This window comes from Lissotriton vulgaris, chromosome 6 (assembly GCF_964263255.1).
Source record: "Lissotriton vulgaris chromosome 6, aLisVul1.2, whole genome shotgun sequence".
Taxonomy (NCBI): domain Eukaryota; kingdom Metazoa; phylum Chordata; class Amphibia; order Caudata; family Salamandridae; genus Lissotriton; species Lissotriton vulgaris.
In genome coordinates, this window is record NC_141694.1 from 1,386,458,319 (window position 1) to 1,386,479,117 (window position 20,799).

A 20,799-nucleotide genomic window follows, 5' to 3' on the forward strand; every position below is an offset into this window, starting at 1 on the left:
TGGTTCCGGTCCTTTCTTAAGGACAGATCCTTTCAAGTTTCAGCCCCTCCCTACATCTCCCAACCCCATCCCATCGACCAAGGAGTTCCTCAGGGATCGGCGCTTAGCCCATCTCTCTTTAATCTGTACGTCCAGCCTCTTGCTGCAGTGGCTAGAGAGTGGGACCTTACGCTTGTGTCGTACGCCGACGACACACAGCTGGTCATCTCACTCTCTGAAGGCCCTTCTACCTCGGCCACCAAATTCAGGAATGGGCTAGCGGCAGTTGCACAGTGGATGACACGCAACTGCCTGCAGCTGAACGCCGGGAAAACGGAGGTGCTTTATCTTGGCAAGAATCCCAGCTACTGGAGCGATCACTGGTGGCCCTCCCCGCTTGGCCCGCCCGGCTGGACTATGCCAATGTGCTATTCCTGGGGGCAAATAAAGCAGAATTTGCGCGGCTGCAATGCATTCAGAACTCGGCCGCCAGAGCGGTGGTTGGCCTCCCACGCAGGTGCTCTGCCAGAGCTACCATCCGTAACCTGCATTGGCTGCCAATTGAATCTCGAATTCACTTCAAAACTCTTACCACCGCATTCAAAATTCTGAATTCTGACTGCCCTGAACTCCTACGCCCGCTCCTTGTACCCTACACCCCTCAGCGTAACTTACGCTCACTGGGACAACACCTTGTGTCGATCCCACGATTCAGGCTCTGTAGAATGGGTGGACGTTCCTTCAAAGTCTTGGGGGCTAGACTCTGGAACTCATTACCCCTACATATCCGCACTTTAACCAACTTGACTGCCTTTCGGAAATCACTAAAAACTCATCTATTTTCCCTCATCTAGTTCTCTGTGGCCATCCCCCTCTCCTCTCAGGTACTGGTTAGGTCAGCGCCGGGACGCTCCGTTGCTGGGGCAGCTGTTTGCGCTTTAACAATCATATAACATAACATAACATAACATTCATCCCAGTAGAGAGATATGGGCCTAAATCCATCATTTTTATTGCTCCCCATGCCATTCCTGTTTGAACCCATATGCAAATCAGTCTAGACCCTGCGCCCAATGGGAACAGTCCAGTCCGAACTGCCAGGCCAGGTCCTCCCTGGACTGGAAATAAGCATCCTAGGACCGGTTTCGGGGGTTCACCCCTCATCAACCAGAATAGTTTGACACCAGTGGCATGGAGAGCACGGGACCCACATCTGGGCATACCTGTCCCACGTGGGGCAACAAATGCAAAAAGAACAATTGATGGACAGAACAATGTCATACTACCACCCCAGTATACAGATCTGAGCCTAAATCCATCCTTTTCTTTGCTCCACATGCCATTCCAGTTTGAACCCAGCAATCTGCAAATCAGTCTTGACCCTGCACCCAATGGGAACAATCCAGTCTGAACTGCCAGGCCAGGCCCTCCCTGGACTGGAAACAAACATCCTAGGACCGTTTTCTGGGTATCACATCTTATCATCTAGAATAGCTTGATTCCAATGGCATGGAGAGTACAGGACCCACGTTTAGGATACCCATCCTACTCAGGTTGACAAATGCAAAAAGAACAATTGATGCACAGAATGCAGAACAATATCATACATTCACCCCAGTACAGAGATCTGGGCCATAAATCCATTGTTGTTTTGCTTCCCATGCAATTCCAGTTTGCTCCCAGCCATTTACAAATCAGTCTTGACCATGCACCCAATGGGAACAGTCCAGTCCAAACTGCCAGGTCCTCCCTGGACTGGAAATAAGCATCCTAGGACCAGTTTCGGTGTTTCACCCCTCATCAGCCAATATAGTTTGACTCCAGTGGCATGGAGAGCATGGGACCTGAGAAAGAAAAGGGCATTCCCACAGTATCTTCCTATGAGCAACCTTGACGAAGTTAGCAGTTGTCATGTCTGTCTCTTTTTAGCTTACTCTGGCATCATCTAAATATAAAGGCTTCCAAAATCACATTAATTTATCAGATCCTGTTGATTTAAACCATTTCCATATGAAATCACATTTGTTTTACCAACAATTTTGCAAATTTGACAAATATTGAGGTGAATATCCTGACATATAAGTGAGTGTTTGCTCTCAGTTGCTTTACATTAATCAAAAATCATTCTTTAAGTCACACCGGTTAATTCTCTGAGATTACTTCAGAAAAAAAGTAAATATCGTGCTAACTCAATTTTGTTTAATGGGTGGACTCTTCGCAGTCCACCTAGAATACTTGCTATCTCAGAATCACCATCTAATATGCAACATTTCTACTGAGGTAGAGACTAAGAGCTGGTTCACTGAAACACATCTGATGATTCAGAAACCTGAGCTGAGGGAGGCCCTTGATAACCCTAAAATATAAGGGGTTAGCTGTACGTTAGATTCTTAAGGGTCACATAGTGGGAACTTAAAGGTACCACAAAATGTAACCACTCCAAATTTTACCTCAATCATTTCTGCCACAGTATATTGGATTGGTCACGGTGTTAAACCTCAATTTCATGAAGCAATATGTCCCCACATTAAAAGGCACCTCCATAAACATCAAATCAGAAGAGCAAAACTATTCATTAAATAATGAGTTAAAGAAATTGAATGTACCCCACTCAATAACTGAGTTCTAGATCAATGAAAAGTTAGTTAAGGGTTTGATTTCAGAAAATCCCAAATAAGCAATACAACACAAATGCCTTGTTGGCTCTCAGATGCGGAGTTATACAAAGTAGGCAAAGCCAGAAAATAATTTAAGTCTCAATGGGGAGCAAACTCAGAAAGAAACTGGGCATCATCCCTAGCAGCACCAAGGAAAGCTCACAGAATTCTGGCTCAGCCCCAAAATCTCCGATTTTCTTTTTACAGTTATTTCACGGAAAATTTTAATTTCTGCACATTCATCATGGGATGAACAATTGTATAATGTCTTCAGCAAATCAGAACATAAGAAAAATAAAACATCTTTACCGTAACACACGAGCACTGTTCTTTATTCTGAACAATTATTCAACACCCTCTATACTAATGTCATCCGGAGATGTTCAAACAAATATGAGACATTTAACAATAAGACTTTGGTCCCAATTTAGATGTTGGCGGGCATGCTTCAGCTTGTATAAAGAGCCACAATGAAATGCTGCCTTACTGCAGCGGCTCCACTGTCAGCGCACTCTTGCCATGCACCATGTTGTGCATGGTGCACAGTGCTCTTATGACAGTGGAAGCATAGGGGGGCACAACATATGCCTTCACCCACTATACCCACTGGGCTTAATTGCTCTGGGGCCCTGTTTGGGGGAACAGCGTTTACAACGCAACTTTTACAACGCAGTACCTTTACGACGCAACCATTGCAACGCAAGACATCACAACGACTTGCACTGGGGGGCGCTCTAGGATAGGGAATAGTTTTAATTTACTATCCAACACCTTCCCTACTATCCACGGGGACCGGAGTTGGAATAGTAAATTAAAATATTCACTATCCAGCGCCCCCCAACGCAAGTCGTTGTAACGACTTGCGTTGTAAAAGTTGCGTCGTAAAGGCATGCGTTGTAAAAGCATGCGATGTAACGACGTACATCCCCTGTTTGGGGCCCCTTACTGTCCTACCTGCTGACCTTTTCATAAGGTTAACAGGAAGGAAGATCGTAATCCCATGGTGGTGCCGATGCCGGTACCTCCTCCATACAACGTGCTTTGCTCGCTGCTGCCGCAGAATCCGAGATCCTGGTGGAGGTGTCGGTCTTGCAGTGGTGTGATGGCGGTCTTACCACCCGCATTCTAATTCAGCGGCTGTACAGATAGGTATGCGAGCGGTCAGACTGCCAAAAAGCGATGGAAGCCTCAGGACCACCAACATCTAAATAGGGCCCTTTGTTTGAAAGACTAGGTGCCAGATGTACGAACATTCACATTTTCGAGTCGCAAATTGTGTCAATTGCGACTCGCAATGTGTGACTCGCAAACCTGAATTACAACAGTGTCTCAGGCACTGGTTGTGATTCCCAATGGGGTCACAAATTACATGCCTCATTAATATGCATTAGGCAGCCGCAATTTGCGACTCCATTGGGAAATACTAGCTCTCACAGGGATGGTGGCTGCTTTTTTAATGCAGCCTGTTTTCCTTAAAGGAAAATAAGATGCATTTAAAAAAGAAAAATGAAAAATTTTAAGGGTTTGCAGTGGTCCCTGGTACCGCTGCCTTCTCTTAAAAAATCTTTTCGCATCCATTCACAAAGGGGTCTTTATCACACAATGGAGTAGAGGGTTTCTACATTGACCAGCATGCCCCACAAGTGATTTCTCGCGTATAATAATATATAAAATGTATACCGTGGATTAATTGCTTGGCTTGGATCACCTTGAGTAGAAATGTATATGTAGGACACAGTATTGTCCACTTGATTTGGATGCAAGGCTCATATCAACATTGTTACATTATAATTTGACCAACCAAGATGGCGATCATGTACAAAGACGTAGATCTGTATTTCAAGCACTATGTCCGTTGTTTATGTTTACACACACAGGAAGTGTATGAAAGAAACTGCAATCCACTACTCCGTTGTGTGATCAAGACTTTTCGGAGTCGAAACGCGCTACGGAGGGTTTATGATATTAATAAACCCCCATATCTAACTTTGGTGTCCTGCTGGGTTTCTTGCAAACAGACCTGACAGAGCAATTGGAACTTCATTCTGATTGGTAGATATATATATATATTACCTACTGGCGGTCGCCAGTAGGTAGTTATAGTTAGGACTTATTTTCCATAGGAAATGCGCAACATTCTATGTGGAATAACGTTGGCGCCGGTTGACGATTCTTCACGAAATTTTCAAAACTAGTTTGATTTGATTTGATTTGATTAAAAGATTTGTAGAGCGCGCAAATCCCCTTGGGCGTCTTGGCGCTGGGTCGAACAAAAAGAGTCTGATCTGGTCACGCCAGGCCGGCCGAACGCCTAGACCGTGAAGAGCCAGGTTTTTACGGCTTGCCTGAACATTAGGAGTGAGGGGCTATTCTTAACTGAAATGTTTATTTATTTATTTTTACGATTTATAAAGCGCTGCGTATACCCGTAGGTGTCGGTGCTATGACTCATCTAATAGTCCCAGTAAAAACATTGTCAGGTTTAAAAGTGGCGTGGTGAGGAGGAAATCATTGGTCGAACAACCAGGTCTTCAAGAACTTTCTGAATTGCCACAGTGACGATGTCGACCTTATCATCATCGGCAGAGTGTTCCAGAGTTTGGCCGCTGTGTTAGTAAAACATCTATCTCCCCAAGTGACCGTCCTTGTCCGTGCCACTGTTAGTTGGTGCAGATGTTCGGATCTAAGTGACAGTGGCGGTTTCTCCTCGGGGGCGTCGGGGCTCCGCCCTCATTCCTAGAAGCTGCTCAATCATATTTATTTCGTAAAAAAAAAAAACATTTTCTAACGTCTTCTAATTTAAATTTTGGCTCCATTTACTTTTACAACTTTACACAATTAGCAGCCACTGTCAGCCTGTCTACCCCAGCACTGTAGCCTCGGCCACTCACCAATACCACAGCCGTGACTTCAAGGGAAGCATCACGTGACATGAAACTGACTGACTGACAGAAGCCTCAGTTTTTGCCGGGCCGACAACCTCACAGCCCTGAAGGCTGTGATGTCATCAGCTCGGCAAAGACTGAGCTTCAGGGCCGAATCTCCACCCCCTGATGGCGTGGAGGGAAAGTTAGCCCCGGGCGTTTTAGGTCTAAGCCCGGGATCGCTAACCCTCCACGTCAATCAGAGTGTGGAGACTGTCACTCACCCCTTTCCCAAATCATTACAGGGCGTTCTGGAACCCACCCTGTGATGAGTTGGGAAAGGGGTGTGGCAGGTGGGAGGTCGAGGATTGGAGTCTGCGCAGACTTAACCATGGACTGTTTCCGGCATGTCTGCACTGACTGGAACTTTCTGTAAGCCAGTAAACCACTGCAGAGACGACTATCAGACTCGAGTCGAATGCCAGTTTGCTGCTTGCCGACCCTGCCACCACGCCTGACATGACTGCAGCTGCAGCCGGAGGTTAGTAGGTCATAATGTTAATTAATTCTGGGGCCTCTCTCGGACAAAGGCAGTGTCATGATTATGCATTTGATTCGTGGTAAAAGCCTTCGTTCGTTGTAAAGGCATACATACATAATGTATGTATGGCTTTACAATGAACGAAGGCTTGTACCACGAATCAAATGCATAATGATGACACTGCCTTTATACATCCCTGCTCAAGTGCCCATTTAGCTTTTCTTGGGGAGTCACCTGGTTTCCGTATGGCCTAGCTGTCAGGGAGACTTTGAATTTCTGCCATCACAAGAGTCTCCTGTAACCCCATCAGAAGGGTTTAAGGCTCTCGGAGAGGAAGCAGGTTTTGCTCTGGGTATATATTTCCACTTTAGGAAAGAAACACGGGATTAAACTATAAAGGCTTTAGCATAACCCATCAAAGCATATCTCGCTAACAGCAATGCCAGGATCTCACAGTCAATTTCATTTGCCTTTGAATGTATTTTACATTGCAGAGACAAGAATTATGTGGGGCACAGGTTTTATCGTTTCACTTTCTTCATTTTTTGTTTTGGTGAGTGTTGCTTCTATGGGAATGGAAAACTGAAACTGCATCAGAGCCAACCATTTTTTGTACTAGGGAAGGGTGTAGTTCGTCTAAAATCAGTTTTCCTCACATTGATTGGCAGTGCAAAAAATCACTTAAAAATTGTCATTCGGCGATGCTAAATTACCTCGAGCCAATGAAAAAATGCAGCGCACAACTGCAATTTATTTATTGTCATCATGCCTGTGTTTTGTCACCACATCTCTTTATTACCTTCCCTTACATAAATAAATCAGATTTTCCCCTGCTCACTGCTGAACTTTCAAAAGAACTTCAGCATGAATGTAGGATCACCTCATTTTCGATGCTCTCACACAAACTGTGCCTTCCATTCAGATAGTGCCACATATGTTGTCCTGTTGCACAGAGCTCAATGAATTTATGGGCCCAAGACCACATACTTGGGTAGGAATACTATTGCTGCAGATGCACGCAAAAACTAGCAATCCCTCTTTTAGTTTGTCATTCATTTCTGTTATGTGCGTATATTTCTGATAAACGTTTGGTTGTATGTCCTTCAAGTCTCAAACTGCCCCTTCCCCAGCTCTAAGACTCAAGACCCACACCATGCGCATTTTCCATCCCTTCACACCCTCAAGCAGCAGTGTTATTCAGAGTAGGTGGGATATTTCTACAAATCTGTAATGATGGGGCATCATGCCGTAATGTTTGCTGTGTCTGCCTGACTGCCATGTTAAAACCTCTTGTCAAATATAAACAAATAAATTGTTGTTATGCACGCTGAGAATCTGTCTGGCCCACTGCAGCTCTTAGACCCTAACTCAACCGGACAACAAACAGCACCTCCCCCGTAATCCTGCACCAAATCTTTTCACTTCACAATGCTGGTGCAGCGTTAGTTTTATTTTCGTTGGAATGGCATGGGTGGTAATGCCATTCATAGTAAAGACGTGCGTAGTAATGAGTGACTCTGTTGTGGTACCAGTTTCGTTGTTAAGGCCTCTCGTATTAAAGGCTTTGTTTTAAAGGATGTTTCCCCTTGGGCAGTATTCCTATGTTTGTTCGGATAATTATGTCTCGATATTTGTTCATGTGTGGCCTATTTGAAATACCCTCACATAGAATGGAGATTGGAGAAGATTGGAGACGGAACTCTGGACCATAATATGACGTACACATGTATGATGTCTGTACGTATGCCTCAGTCCATGGTTAGCTGTGAACACGTATACGACGTTAGACTACAGGCCAAAGATTTCACGCACGCATGCGTATGCTTCTGTGTGCGACTTTGATCATGCATGTTTCACAGCACAGGTAACAGGACAGGTGTCTTACCGAGCGTACGACGTGCACACGTATGGTGTGTGTGCGCATCCCTCAGCTCAGTCTATGGCTGGCAGTGAACACGTATGCATTAGACTACAGGCCCCAGATTCGAGGCCTGCCTTCAGGTTGTGTGTGTTTGCAGGCCAGGCCACAGATATGCCTGGGTGTGTGTCGGCTGCAGACCCCCATCTGTGGAGCTCTCCCACATGCTCAAAGCAGCAGTCACTGATGCATCCCACCTTTGCGGGGGGGAGGGGGAGTGGAGCGGTGGTGAGCGCACTGCAGGCTAAGCGGGGAAGGGCTGGCTCCCAGGGTGTGGTGTGTCTGCTTTCAATGTGTGATTCAGTGGTGTTGTGGCCTTGTCTTGAGTGACGTATGATATATCATTTGAGGAGAAAAATAAGAGATTTCAGTGACGCTGTGAGGGAGTAACCTAACCAAACAGTAGTTTAATTTTAGAGATTTTAAGTTCTCCTCTAGAAAAGGTTAGACTCATGTGTCACTCTATCATGTCCTTAAATGTACAATTTCTCTAATGAAAGTGGTTGTCAGTCTGGCTGGCACATGATCAAGTTTGTTTAAAGAATGAGTAGTAAGTGATAAGTTATCACTAAACCCTTCCTGCACTGCTGTTGTTAACCCTTTGGGTTGGCTTCTTCTCCTCGTGTTTGTTGATATTTTTCTTCGTTGTTTTATGCCAATTTATTTTTTGTAATTCTTGTTTCACCAAGATTTCAAAAGTGTCTAGGAGTTTATGTGAAGCTGGAGGCATGAACGTACTAGGTGGCTTAAATTCTTTGTATTCGCTTGTGAGGTTTGGTGAAGGCTCTGGCAATGTAGGCATGATATTATTGAAGAAATGTCTCAAGCGTAATAAACGCATACATTTAAAAAAGACTAACTTCGGTGTCAAAGTAGTTGCTCGAAAAGGTAGGTACGAAGATTGTGCCTTTTTGTAGAATTTGTAGTTGTTGTTTGTTGAGTTCCTTACTAGAGATATTTATCACTAGGGTTTCCCCTTGCTCCGTAGGTTTGAGCTTACTGGTTCTTTTGCTCTGTCTTGTTTTCGAGTTCCTGCCGTTTCCGATGGTTTGCCCGCTACTGAGCCCTTCTCTAAAAAATTCTGCTGAGCAATATCTTGGCTACCAGAAGCTTGTGACGAACTGCTGTCACTGATGTTGTTACGCTTGTTGGTGGTTGTCGTGATAGGGTTAATTCTTGGACGGATACCACACTCTCTTGTGATGATGTTACTGGGCTTGGAGGAGGTTTTCGTTGTGCATACACCTCTGCCCAGGTGTAAACCTCATTTAATTTGTAATCAATGGTATCCCGTTTGAATTTGAGCAACTTTCGATCCTGTGTCTCTTTTCCTTATTTATCTAAATTTTCTTTCAACTCTTTCAAGATGGCACTCCATTCTTCTGATTGTATTTGTCGGGATAGTTCATTGGTTAATAACTCAAGTTCTTCTTCTAGATCTTTGATAATTTTTGCAAGTTCCTCCACTAGTAGTAAAATTAGATCTAGGGAATGTTTGTTGAGGATTGCGTGCCATTTATCCATAAAGTGTTTCATGTATTGAAATTTGAAGAGCATTGGTTTGATTGGTAGCCGTAATCCTCGCGGTATTCTTTGAATTTTGTGGTACTGGATAAGAGTAGAAGCATGAAGTTTCTGGTTCAAAACTCTTTTAGATAAAAATTCCAGATGTCGTAATTGTTGAGTAGCCAACCCAATGGGTTAGCAACAGCAGTGCAGGAAGGGTTTAGTGATAACTTATCACTTACTACTCATTCTTTATTCATAGGAGATTAGCTCCCTCCTCCCAACCTAGCACGCCCAGTTTGAAACTATTTAAACAATTGAAACAAGTGATCATCATCGCGAATTGAGTGCGCAGTACAACCCATTACCCAAGTTTGTTTAAAGGCATATGTCAAAAAGTCTATATCACTCTTCATTTCACTGCTGTTCATGTTCTGTGTACGAAAAATAATAAAGGTTGCATGATGATCTATCACTTCTCATATGATGTGCCTAGCCCATCGTTCCAGCTGTTACCTCGCAATCAGTGCTGGGAGGTGCCACCGCACCGGGCGTCAAGCTGGGGGGGGAGGGAGGCATCATTTGCTCATACACTCTGAAAATATGCATCATTGGCAGCCACAGCGCCAATTCCATCCTGTCCCCTTGGTGGCATGTGAGGGGGAGTTGCACTTCATTTGTGTGTCCCACCGGCACTTATTTTTTTTCTCCAGTGGCTTTGACGAACCCCTGGTGGTGACAGGATCTTCAGTGCGGCATGGCCGGTGATTGAATGTCAGTCATGCATGCCGTTGTGTTGGTTAATTGAAATTGTTGTGGCTGAGAGCAGCGATAGGGGTACTCAACTGGACTTGAAAGTGCAAGTGGGTGGCAACAGTGCCTAAAAATTGTTCTGTTTTGGATGTGATGTGCGCTGAACCCATTTTCCTACTTATACAACCCGCTTACCTGCCCTGCTCGTCTAGTCTGCATCACTTTACTTTGTTTAAAACATTTCTTAAAGCTGACTGCAGCTGTTTACTGTACCTATTCACTATGGGCTCTGAGCTTGCAGCGGTTTTTAGGAGGCATTGGCCCCATCCTACCTCAGCACCTACAGCTGATCCCAGTGGCAGCAGATATGGTGCACGTTTGAATGTGACTAGTTCAGTGTTGATGAGCAAGGCAACTGTGTAGTTCTATGTTTGTGTGTGTATGTGAGCATTTAGTCCTGAAAACTGCATATTTATCTGGCTAGATATTAGCGTGGTGCAATAAATTTAAAAAAATTCTTAGTTGAACTGACATGGTCACGAATGCCGTATATGTCTGTGGTTTAGATGTCAATTGAACTGTACATGCCACAGCATTGGTGTTTTCATTTGAGCTGCCCCGGTTTGCTTCAGTTGTTAACATACGAGACACATATGCCTAGCTGATGGCTCCTGTGGACATGTGATTTGTGCATTCCTCTTTGGTGTAGTCAGGTCAGGTGCACTATACTTCTTTGTGTCTAAGTATTAAAACAGTTGAATAGGGTTTACTTGACCACAAGGAAAGATCTTTGGGCCTCACAAGAGTTTATTTACAGAGATATCAGTAAAAAAACAATGTGCCTGGCCTATACCACAACTTAACCAATATACATATTGTTTCCCAATTTGCACGTGGACTACAGCTTGCAGAGTAGTGCTTGCAGAACTTGGTTTAGCACCCCTGAATCTGTCAGAACAACCCTATGATGCGCACCCACCCAGGCTGCCAGGGCGTGCTGAATCTGAACAAAGTAAAATGGCGCATGCATAAGGACTGTTATACCCTTTATCCTGCTCCTGGCACTGACCAGCATGGCATGGTGTGACTGGTTCAGTAATAGAGTTGTGCCACTATAAGAGTTGAAGAGTATTGGCTCAAAGGCCAGAGTCTCGATTGCTAGTAGGACCATTTTGTGCTGCAGGTCAAGTCTGAGGTGAGGGGCACACTTTAAATCTTTTTGGGCCTATTTATTAGCTGTTTGTCTATGGAATGTTTTTCTCTTAAAGATGATATAATATAACGCTTCCTATAAAATGGCATTGGCTATTCACTCATCTCTGTGAAATCTGTAGCCACTTTGCATAACAGCATAATACTTGGTTCTCTCTGATCTTGTTTAACTTGATTAACCGGTTTCCATTTAATTTTGTTTAAAGAAAGTATTGGAATGTTTAATGTGTGCCATAACAGAGCCTATGGTTTTTCAGCAAATGTTAGTGAAAGTATCACTAAAAAATGCACTATTGAACATTTTTTATTTTTTTTTGTCTGATGCAAGATGCATCAACCCCACTCTTGAAACTTTCTGGGTGAAAACCTGCTCCTCTTCTCTCTGCATATCCGATCAGGTAGTACACCTGAATTCAGTCAGTCTATGCAGGCAGCAGGTAGTGCCATTGGTTGAAGAGGATCATGTCAGTAGTAGAAAAGGGCAGGGGCTTTGGAACTGGTGATAGTTTGAGAGGAGGCATGTGCCTGTTTCTGGTTAGCACAGTGGCTTCCAAAAGTCTTGAAAATGCACCATTTGCCTACTAATTTTTCAAAATTTTCTCAGGGGGAGAACCCCCCACGAACCCTCCTTAGGTGGGTCAGGCTTGCTCGCTACGCTCGCTCGCACGGTGTGCTACATCACTCATTTTACGCCTCACCAGTTTAAATGTCACCAGCCGCCACTGCTAAGTGATCTCTTGGGTTGATTTACGGTGAGCTTCTGTCTGAGAAACACCGGGCCCAGACCTTACAGGGCTTTAACCACATGGCTGCTGGCCATTTCCCCCCCCCCCTGTGCTGGAAAATGCCATTTTAGTGGCACCATGACGAGCTCAGCTCGTCATCAGCACACGACACCCGTGGGTGATGACGAGCTGAGCTCGTCATCAGCATCGAAAGGGTTAAAGGTAAGGCACAGGACTTTGAATTTAATCCGGTTTCTTACTGTCAGCCAGTGGTAGCTCCTTATTACATGCTTTACAGATTTAAATTTAGGGGTGCCTGACAGCAGCCTTGCTGCTGCATTCTGAATAAGTTGTAGTTTGGCCACCACCTTAGATTGAGCATTCACGAATAAACCATTGCAGTAGTCCAATGATGATAATATCAGGGAACTAACCACCGTTTTCCTCGCATTCTCTGGAAGAAATGGTAGGATTTTTCTGAGTATTCTGAGTTTATGAAAGGCCGCCGATGCTATCTGGTTAGCATGATTGGTGAAATTCAGCTTTACATCAAAGATTATTCCCAGGTTTCTAACCTTATGAACCGGAATTGGTAAGGGTCCTAATGATGAAGGCCACCAGACGGAAGACCACAGGGGAGATAATTTTCCGAAGATGATTACCTCGGTCTTCTCGGAGTTGAGTCGTTAGCAGTTTCCTGCCATCCACTCCTTAATTACCAGCATGCCCTCCTGAAATCGTGCTGCCACCTCTTCCCCATCATTCTTGATGGCCAACACCAGCTGGGTGTCATCGGCATATGTGGTGAGGCTCATCCGGTAGGTTTTAATAACCCTAGCTAAGTCCGACACATAGATGTTAAAAAGTGTCGGACTTAGGGATGAGCCTTGAGGAACACCACAAGAGCCATAGATTTAAAGGGTCCTAGTGTTACTGCCTGTGATCTGCCTGATAGAAAAGAGGCAAGCAAGGCCCTAGCCATGGAATGGACTCCCAATTCTTCGACACGGTCAATCAGAATGGAGTGATTGACCGTGTCGAAGGCCACAGATAGATCCAGCAGGATCAGTAACGCGGTCCCTCCTTGGTCCCTAATGGTCCTAATGTCATCCGCGGCCTTGATGAGTGCAGTCTCTGTTCCATGCATTTTTCGAAACCCAAACTGTGAATCGTCAAGTAAGATGTTTTGTTCGATGTATTGGGACAGTTGTTTATTCATTGCTTTCTCAGCTACTTTAGCCAAGAACGGCAGGCTAGCAATGGGTCTGTAATTTTTTTGCATTGTTTTCTCAAGACCAGATTTTTTGAGAAGTGGTTTCAATAAAGTATTTTTTAATTTGTCCGGAAAGACCCCTGTTGTAAACATCTTGTTACAGACTTGTGTTGAAACTTTACTAATAAGATCAGTTATTGGGGGAAAGATTTTAGGGGGACATGGGTCTAAGGCTGAGCCGGTTTTTATCAGCCTGATGATATCAGCTGTCTCCTCCTCTTGTATCTCTTTAAATTTGGAGAATGAACAAGTCTGGGTTTTAACTAATGAAGTACAGTTCAGTTTTATTGCTGAAAACTCAGCGTAGATGTCGTGTACTTTAGAGAAGAAAAAGTTAGCCAGGGCATCGCAGAATTCCTGCGAAAGAGGAGGTCCCAGGTCTTCCGATTTCCCCGCCAGTGTTTTTACCACCTCATATAGTTGTCTTGATGAATTTTTTGAGTTTTCAATTTGCTCCTCAAAGTAGTTCTTTTTTCCTTCCTGAATCATTTTTTTATAGACCACTAGTGTTTCTTTATATTTAACTTTGCTTTCGCTATCATAGGTCTTTCTCCACTTTCTTTCTTGGTTCCTACAGTCCTGCTTTTGCTTTCTTAAGGCTTCTGAGAACCACGGGGCTGAGGGCACCTTCCTGTTTTTTGAGATAGTTTTAAAAGGGACATGGGCTTCCACCGCATTATCCAACCAGGTGCAATACTGATCCACTGCGGTGTTAGGGTCTTCCGATATAACGGGACATGTTTTAATCAATGTCCTTCCAGACTCTAAATGACTCCTGCTTTGAGGGATTTATTTTTCTTGTACTAGGGGCCTGGATAATGGGAACATGAAATACAACTGCATAATGATCAGACCACGTAAGGGGTAGTACATCTTGTATTACTAACTCCTTAATATTGGAGAAAAGGCCGTCCAAAATGTGTCCGGCCTCATGTGTGGGTACGGTAATGAGCTGAGTTAAACCCGCGATTCGCAGTCGGCCAGTAATGATACCGTTTCCGGATCCTCCAGTTTATCTAGATGAAAGTTTAGGTCTCCCAAGGCTATAAAGGTATCATTAATTGCCAATGGTTCTAATAGAGACATAAAAGAAGACAGGAAGTCGGATCGTGTGCCCGGAGGTCTGTAGATGAGAACTCCTTTGATATTATATTTAGGAGACAGCTGAATAGTGAAGTGTAAAGCTTCACATGTCAGTGACGGTATTAGAAACATTCTAACTGGAAAAGTATTCCGAGAGATAATTGCTAAACCTCCTCCTTTTTTCCCTTGTCTATCTAACCGATGTGCCGTGTAGTTCTGCGGTACTGCCACCAATAGATCTGGGTCGAATGCTTCATCCATCCATATCTCTGTTATAAAAAGAATGTCTATTTCCATATCTAAAATTAAATCTGCTATCTCCTGCCTGTGGCTGGCAAGAGATCGGGCGTTAATAAGTGACATGGTAACTTTCGTGGGTTTGGTCTTATGAGTGGTTAGAGTCCTCACTTTAGATGTGATCGACGGGATAAACAATTTACAGTTGGGGCATCTGCCATTAATTTCGCTGATGGTTTCCGGGTTAAGTTGTGGACAGGCCACCTTAAATACTGGCTTCAGCTGCAAAATCTCGCCTGGAGTGTATATAATCCTCTCTGCAATGTCAGACACAGGGGGTATGGCGCTGGGCGCGGATCCGGCGTGGACGGGCGCAGACGGGCTTGCCTTTGGCGCGCCGCCGGCACGCCCGCTGCGCCCGCCCGCTGCGCGGACGAGATGGCCATCCCTTTTTATCCAGTGTTAATGAGGGTGGGAGGCGGCCAGCTACTGGTACGCCACCTTTCTTACCCCCAATATGGCGCCTGCTCCACCTGTCCTCCTGGCGTCAGCAAGTGGACTGCAGCGCTAAGGAGCAGTGAATGAAGCGGCGTTTAAACGAGGCAGGTTCCGATTAAAATTAGCACATAAGTTTGAAATAAAAGTGAAATAAAAAATAATGCACTCTTTTAAAACACGTAACAGTGAACCCCTGGCTTTCCGCCTCAGGGGAGAGACCTTCGATTAAGTCAGCGCGTTTGCGCTGTGTTAGTGCTTTTATAGGCTAAGAGGGCGGGAGGCGGCCAGCTACTGGTACACCACCTTTCTTACCCCCAATATGGCGCCTGCTCCACCTGTCCTCCCGGCGTCAGCAAGTAGACTGCAGCGCTAAGGAGCAGTGAATGAAGCGGCGTTTAAACCAGGCAGGTTCCGATTAAAATTAGCACATAAGTTTGAAATAAAAGTGAAATAAAAAATAATGCACTCTTTTAAAACACGTAACAGTGAACCCCGGCTTTCCGCCTCAGGGGAGAGACCTTCGATTAAGTCAGCGCGTTTGCGCTGTGTTAGTGCTTTTATAGGCTAAGAGGGCGGGAGGGGGCCAGCTCCTGGTACGCCACCTTTCTTACCACCAATATGGCGCCTGCTCCACCTGTCCTCCCGGCGTCCTCCCGGCGTCTGGGCAGCAGGTTCCACGCCTTGGCGGCATGCAGCAGGAAACTTCTGCCTCCCCATTACAGTAGTTTAAATCTGGGTATTTTGATCAGTTTCGCCTTGCTAGATCTGAGGTTCCTTGTTGGTTCATATTGTTTTAGGTTCTGTTTTAAAAAGTGTGGGCCAATCCCATGGAGGGCCTTATAGGCCAGGCAAGCTGATTTAAAATGCACCCTTTTCTCCACTGTGAGCCAGTGTAGACTCTTAAGTCTGTGGGCTACTGGTTCATACTTGGGGATGTCAAGAATAAGCCTTGCGGCAGCATTTTGAAGTCATTGTAGTTTTAGCATTAATTGCTTCCGTATCCCAACAAATAAGGCGTTTCCATAATTGAGCCTAGCCAGGGCTAGCATGGTTACCAAGGTTTTGCGGGTGTGTATGGGGATGAATGGTAGTAGCTTTTTTATCATCTTCAAGGTATACCACACAGAAGAAGTCAGTTTGTTTGTCTGGGCTTGGAATGTGAGTTTATCATCGAGCATGAAACCCAGATTCTTGACTTTATCAACTGGTAATGGGCACGCCCCTAGACTATCCGGCCACCACTTCTGTGACCAGACATTTGGTTCTATGCCAAATAGCATTACCTCTGATTTGTCACCATTTAGTTTCAGGCAATTTGTTTGCATCCAATCGTTGACTTGCTGCATGCAATTCTTGAACCTCTCCGCCGATTCATCAATGTTGTTAGAGATGCACATCACTATTTGTGTTTCGTCAGCGTAGGAGACAGGAAGGAATCCACAGTTTCTAATGGTGACGGCTAGGGGGTCTACATATATGTTAAAAAGGGTGGGACTTAAGGAGGAGCCCTGAGGCACCCCCCAAGGGGATTTAAAGGGTATGGAGGAGCAACCCCCTATTTTAACCGTAAAAGTTCTATATTTGAGGAATGATGCCATTAGAGCTATGGCCGAGCTGTGGGCCCCCTAGTCAGTGAGGCGAGCCAGGAGTATATCATGGTTGACGGTATTGAAAGCTGCCGATAGGTCTAACAGGATCAAGACAGCCTTCCCACCCCCATCCAGTATACTCCTGAGCTCTTCCACTGCCATGATCAGTGCTGTTTCGGTCCTGTGTTCTTCCCTGAACCTATACTGTGAATGGTCTAGAGCGTGAACGGACCTAAGGAACCCAGTCAGTTGTGTGTTTAGTATTTTTTTCAACACTTTTGCCGGGAAAGGTATTTTTGATATCGGCCTAAAGTTGACAGGATCTAAGGGGTCCAAATTAGGTTTTTGTAGAAGCGGTGTGACAGATGCTGTTTTCCAGTCATCAGGAAAGTCGCTTGCCTATATGACTTTCTCAAAGAGTATTTCAAATTGTTTGCTTAGTAGCTCTGGGAATAGATGGGGGATCTTAGGTGGGCATGGGTCAGTGACACCTCCTGACCTTGTTTTCAAAATTATTTGATGGATCTGCTCTGCAGAAGGGCTAGTAAATCTGAACCCGGGATCCCAAGCTTCTCTTGACCCACAGGGATTGGGGTCAGCCCCTGCTTGTGGATTGGAATCGCTATTGTTGTAATTAACTGAATCATAAACAGCTTTTACTTTGTTGATGAAAAATTGTCCCAGAGTGTTGCAAAATGCCGCACTCTCCTCCAATTGGACATTAGCAGCTGGGATAGTCGATTTCTTTACTGTAGCGAATAGCTCTTTACAGGAGTTTTTGGCTTCGTTGATTTTCTTTACATAGTAGGAAGATTTTTCTTCCAGAATCAAGTTTTTTATAGGAGGGGAGGGACCTTCGATAGGTCTCTTTGGCCCCTTCTTCGTAGTTGGCCCTCATTTTCGTTCAGCCCTCCTACAGGTTTGTTTTAATAGTCTTAAATTCTCCGAGAACCAAGGTTCTGATGCTTTATTTCTTGTGGGTTTTGCCCTTTTTATAGGAGCAGTTTTTAGGACCGCGGATTTGATTCAGGTATTTAGTTGCTCATTAGCTATATTAGAGTCAGGTTTTAGCTCGGGGATTGTCTGTTCCAATTGTTCCTGTAACTTGGGTATGTTCAGGTTGGCCCAATCCTGATATGTATGGTCTCTTATTTGCAAGGGTCTTGACCTTATGGTTTGCTCAATTGTCAGGGAGAACTTGATGGCTTTTTGGTCCTACCAAGGCACAGGAATAATTTCCTCGATCGTTAAGTTGATGTTGGAAGTAAATACTCCATCTAGTGTATGTCCAGTGGAGTGTGTGCCCTGTTGGACCTTTTGTGTTAGTGAGCAACTGGCCAGGATTTGTGTGATGGCCAGAGAAACTCTATCTGTGTTTTTTTCTAAGTGAAAATTGAAGTCCTCCAGTATGGTATAGTCCGTCTCTTTCAGGCTAGATTCTAGGAATGGGTCAAGAAGTTGTAACAAGGGAATTTTGGCTTCTGGGGGTCTGTATAGAAGGAGGCCTTTAAAGGCGTAGTTTTTTGAGATAGCAATGTTGAAGGATAGAAGCTCGCAGTCCGGGTTACTGCCTGTGGCTGATCCTCTAACCCGTAACTCCTCTTTATAAATAATAGCTAGCCCACCCCCTCTTTTACCTTTCCTATCTACCCGAAGTATCGAATAGCCCCCAGGGATGGCTAATGCCAGGTCAATGCCGGAGGCTTCGTCCGCCCAAGTTTCCGTAATGAATAGTATATCGAGGGCGTGAACCTCAATTAGGTTAGCCGTGCATGAGTTGTGTTTCACCAGGGACCGTGTGTTGAGCAGGGCTGCTTTTATAACTATGTCTTTCTTTCTGCTGTCCTTAGCGGGTTGCTGTGATAGCGTGCAGCTCTGGGTGAAATTGAAGGGGAGTAGACAATTTGAACAGTTTTTAGTTTCGGTTAGCATATTTAGGGCTGGACATTGTGGAGAGGGTCGGAGTTCGATAGTTTATGGCTATTGTAACTAAATATGGCCTCCTTTTTCCTGGTTTGCGTAGGGGGCTGGCCCTAGGCACAGGCCAGGCACGGACGGGCGCAGACGGGCTTGCCTTTGGCGCACCGGCGGCGGGCCCGCTGCGCACGTCCGCTGCGCATCTGTTTTATCATGGTTTAAGTAGGGCTTTGTAAAGTGGCCTGAGCGCATAGACCGCTCAGCCGTAAATGCCCCTGCACCGGAAGTGTGCTTCGCTTCTGTCCCCGCGGCACCCTCCGTACAATCGGCACTTGCCGTGACGGACCAGGGTGACTGGGGAGAGCTGTGGGCTAGGTGCAATGTGCAGGTGAGTCAAGTTACATATAGCGTTATTTCCCTGTTTTTAAAAGAACCCCAATTATAACCTCAGTTGCAGAAATCAGCCTCGAGGTAAATGTAACATAATTAATAAAAAAAAATTAAACGTTGCTTTCCTTTTAAAATAATCACTGTTTACAGTCTTTGATGCTGTTGTCAGTCACAGCGTCTAGATGGTAGTGAGATTTTGGCAGAACTGCGGCAGTCAGAACATTCGACTCCGCGTCCGCTCTGCTTCTGCTTTAAGTAGGGCTTTGTAAAGTGGCGACTAGACCGCTCAGCTGGAAATGCCCCTGCACCGGAAGTGTGCTTCTCTTCGGCCCTGCCGCACCCTCCGTACAATTGGCACTTGCTGTGATGGAACGAGTGACTTGGGAGAGCTGTGGGCTAGGTGCAATGTGCAGGTGAGTCAAGTTACATATAGTGTTATTTCCCTGTTTTCAAAACAACCCCAATTATAACCTCAGTTGCAGAAATCAGCCTCGAGGTAAAGGTAACATACTTAATACAATTTTTTAAAAAGTTTCTTTCCTTTTAAAATAATCACCGTTTCCAGCCTTTGATGCAGTTGTCAGTCACAGGGTCTAGATGGTAGTGAGTGGGGCGCTCCAGTCTGCTCCTATCCTGAAAGTCTCGGGGTGATTCGGGTAGCGGGGGCCGAGAAAAAAAGGGGTCCCTAAACGTGTTTTCCCCATGCAATTTTCCATAGGAACTGCTCATCTCGGCTACAGCCCGAACTGATGAATGGAATTACACCAAATTTGGCAAAGAGGTAGTCCTTGGGTCAGACTCGTACCTTTTGCTTAAATGGTGTAAATCCGTTCAGTAATTCCTGAGAAAATCACAATTAAAAGTACATATATATCTATGACCGCGCAGGATCCGCGCACCCTGCCGAGCACGAGCTGTATGCTAATTGGCTGTCAACACTCCAAACCATGAAGTGTTGGCAGCCATCTTGTGCCTCTGAAGAACCGGGGCACAAGAAACCTAAATAAAAAACCTGCAAAATGCAAAAAGGGGGCAGGGTAGAAACACCCTGACCCCCTAGGCCTGTTCAGGGGTCCCACAAGGATCCCCAAGGCCACGTTTATCTTTATTTTTAAAAATAAATCGGAAAAATTCACGCTGGATGCGCAGATGTTGCCAATAAAAAAATAAAACGAAGTCCGCACTTCTTTGGTAATTGGGCCCCAGGGGGCCAAACCCCGGGGGCAATACTTATGTAAAGCGGGGCCAGAGGGCCCCAACAGCCCTGGGGACTGCCACCCTGGTTTTTTTTTTAATTATGTGCGTGGGCTCTCAGGCCCCCCCAGCCCCTGGGACCGCCACCCCCCAGGGCTTCCTTCAATTTGTTGTGGGGAGGATCTCAGCCCCCCCCAGCCCCGGGGACTACCACCCCTGGGGCTTTTTGGAAAAGAATGGCGGGAAGGCTCATGGCCCCCCGCAGCCCCCGGGACCGCCACCCCCTGGGGATTTTTTTGTTAAATACCGTGTGAGAGGGCTCAAACCCTCCACACGCCCCGGGGACCGCCACCCCAGAGGCTTTAAAAAAGGTGGGAGGGGTCCGCGCGGCCCCCCTCCTAGAGCCCTCGAGGACCCTGGGGACCGCCACCCCCCAGGGCCGGCTTCTGCAGTGTCCCGGGAT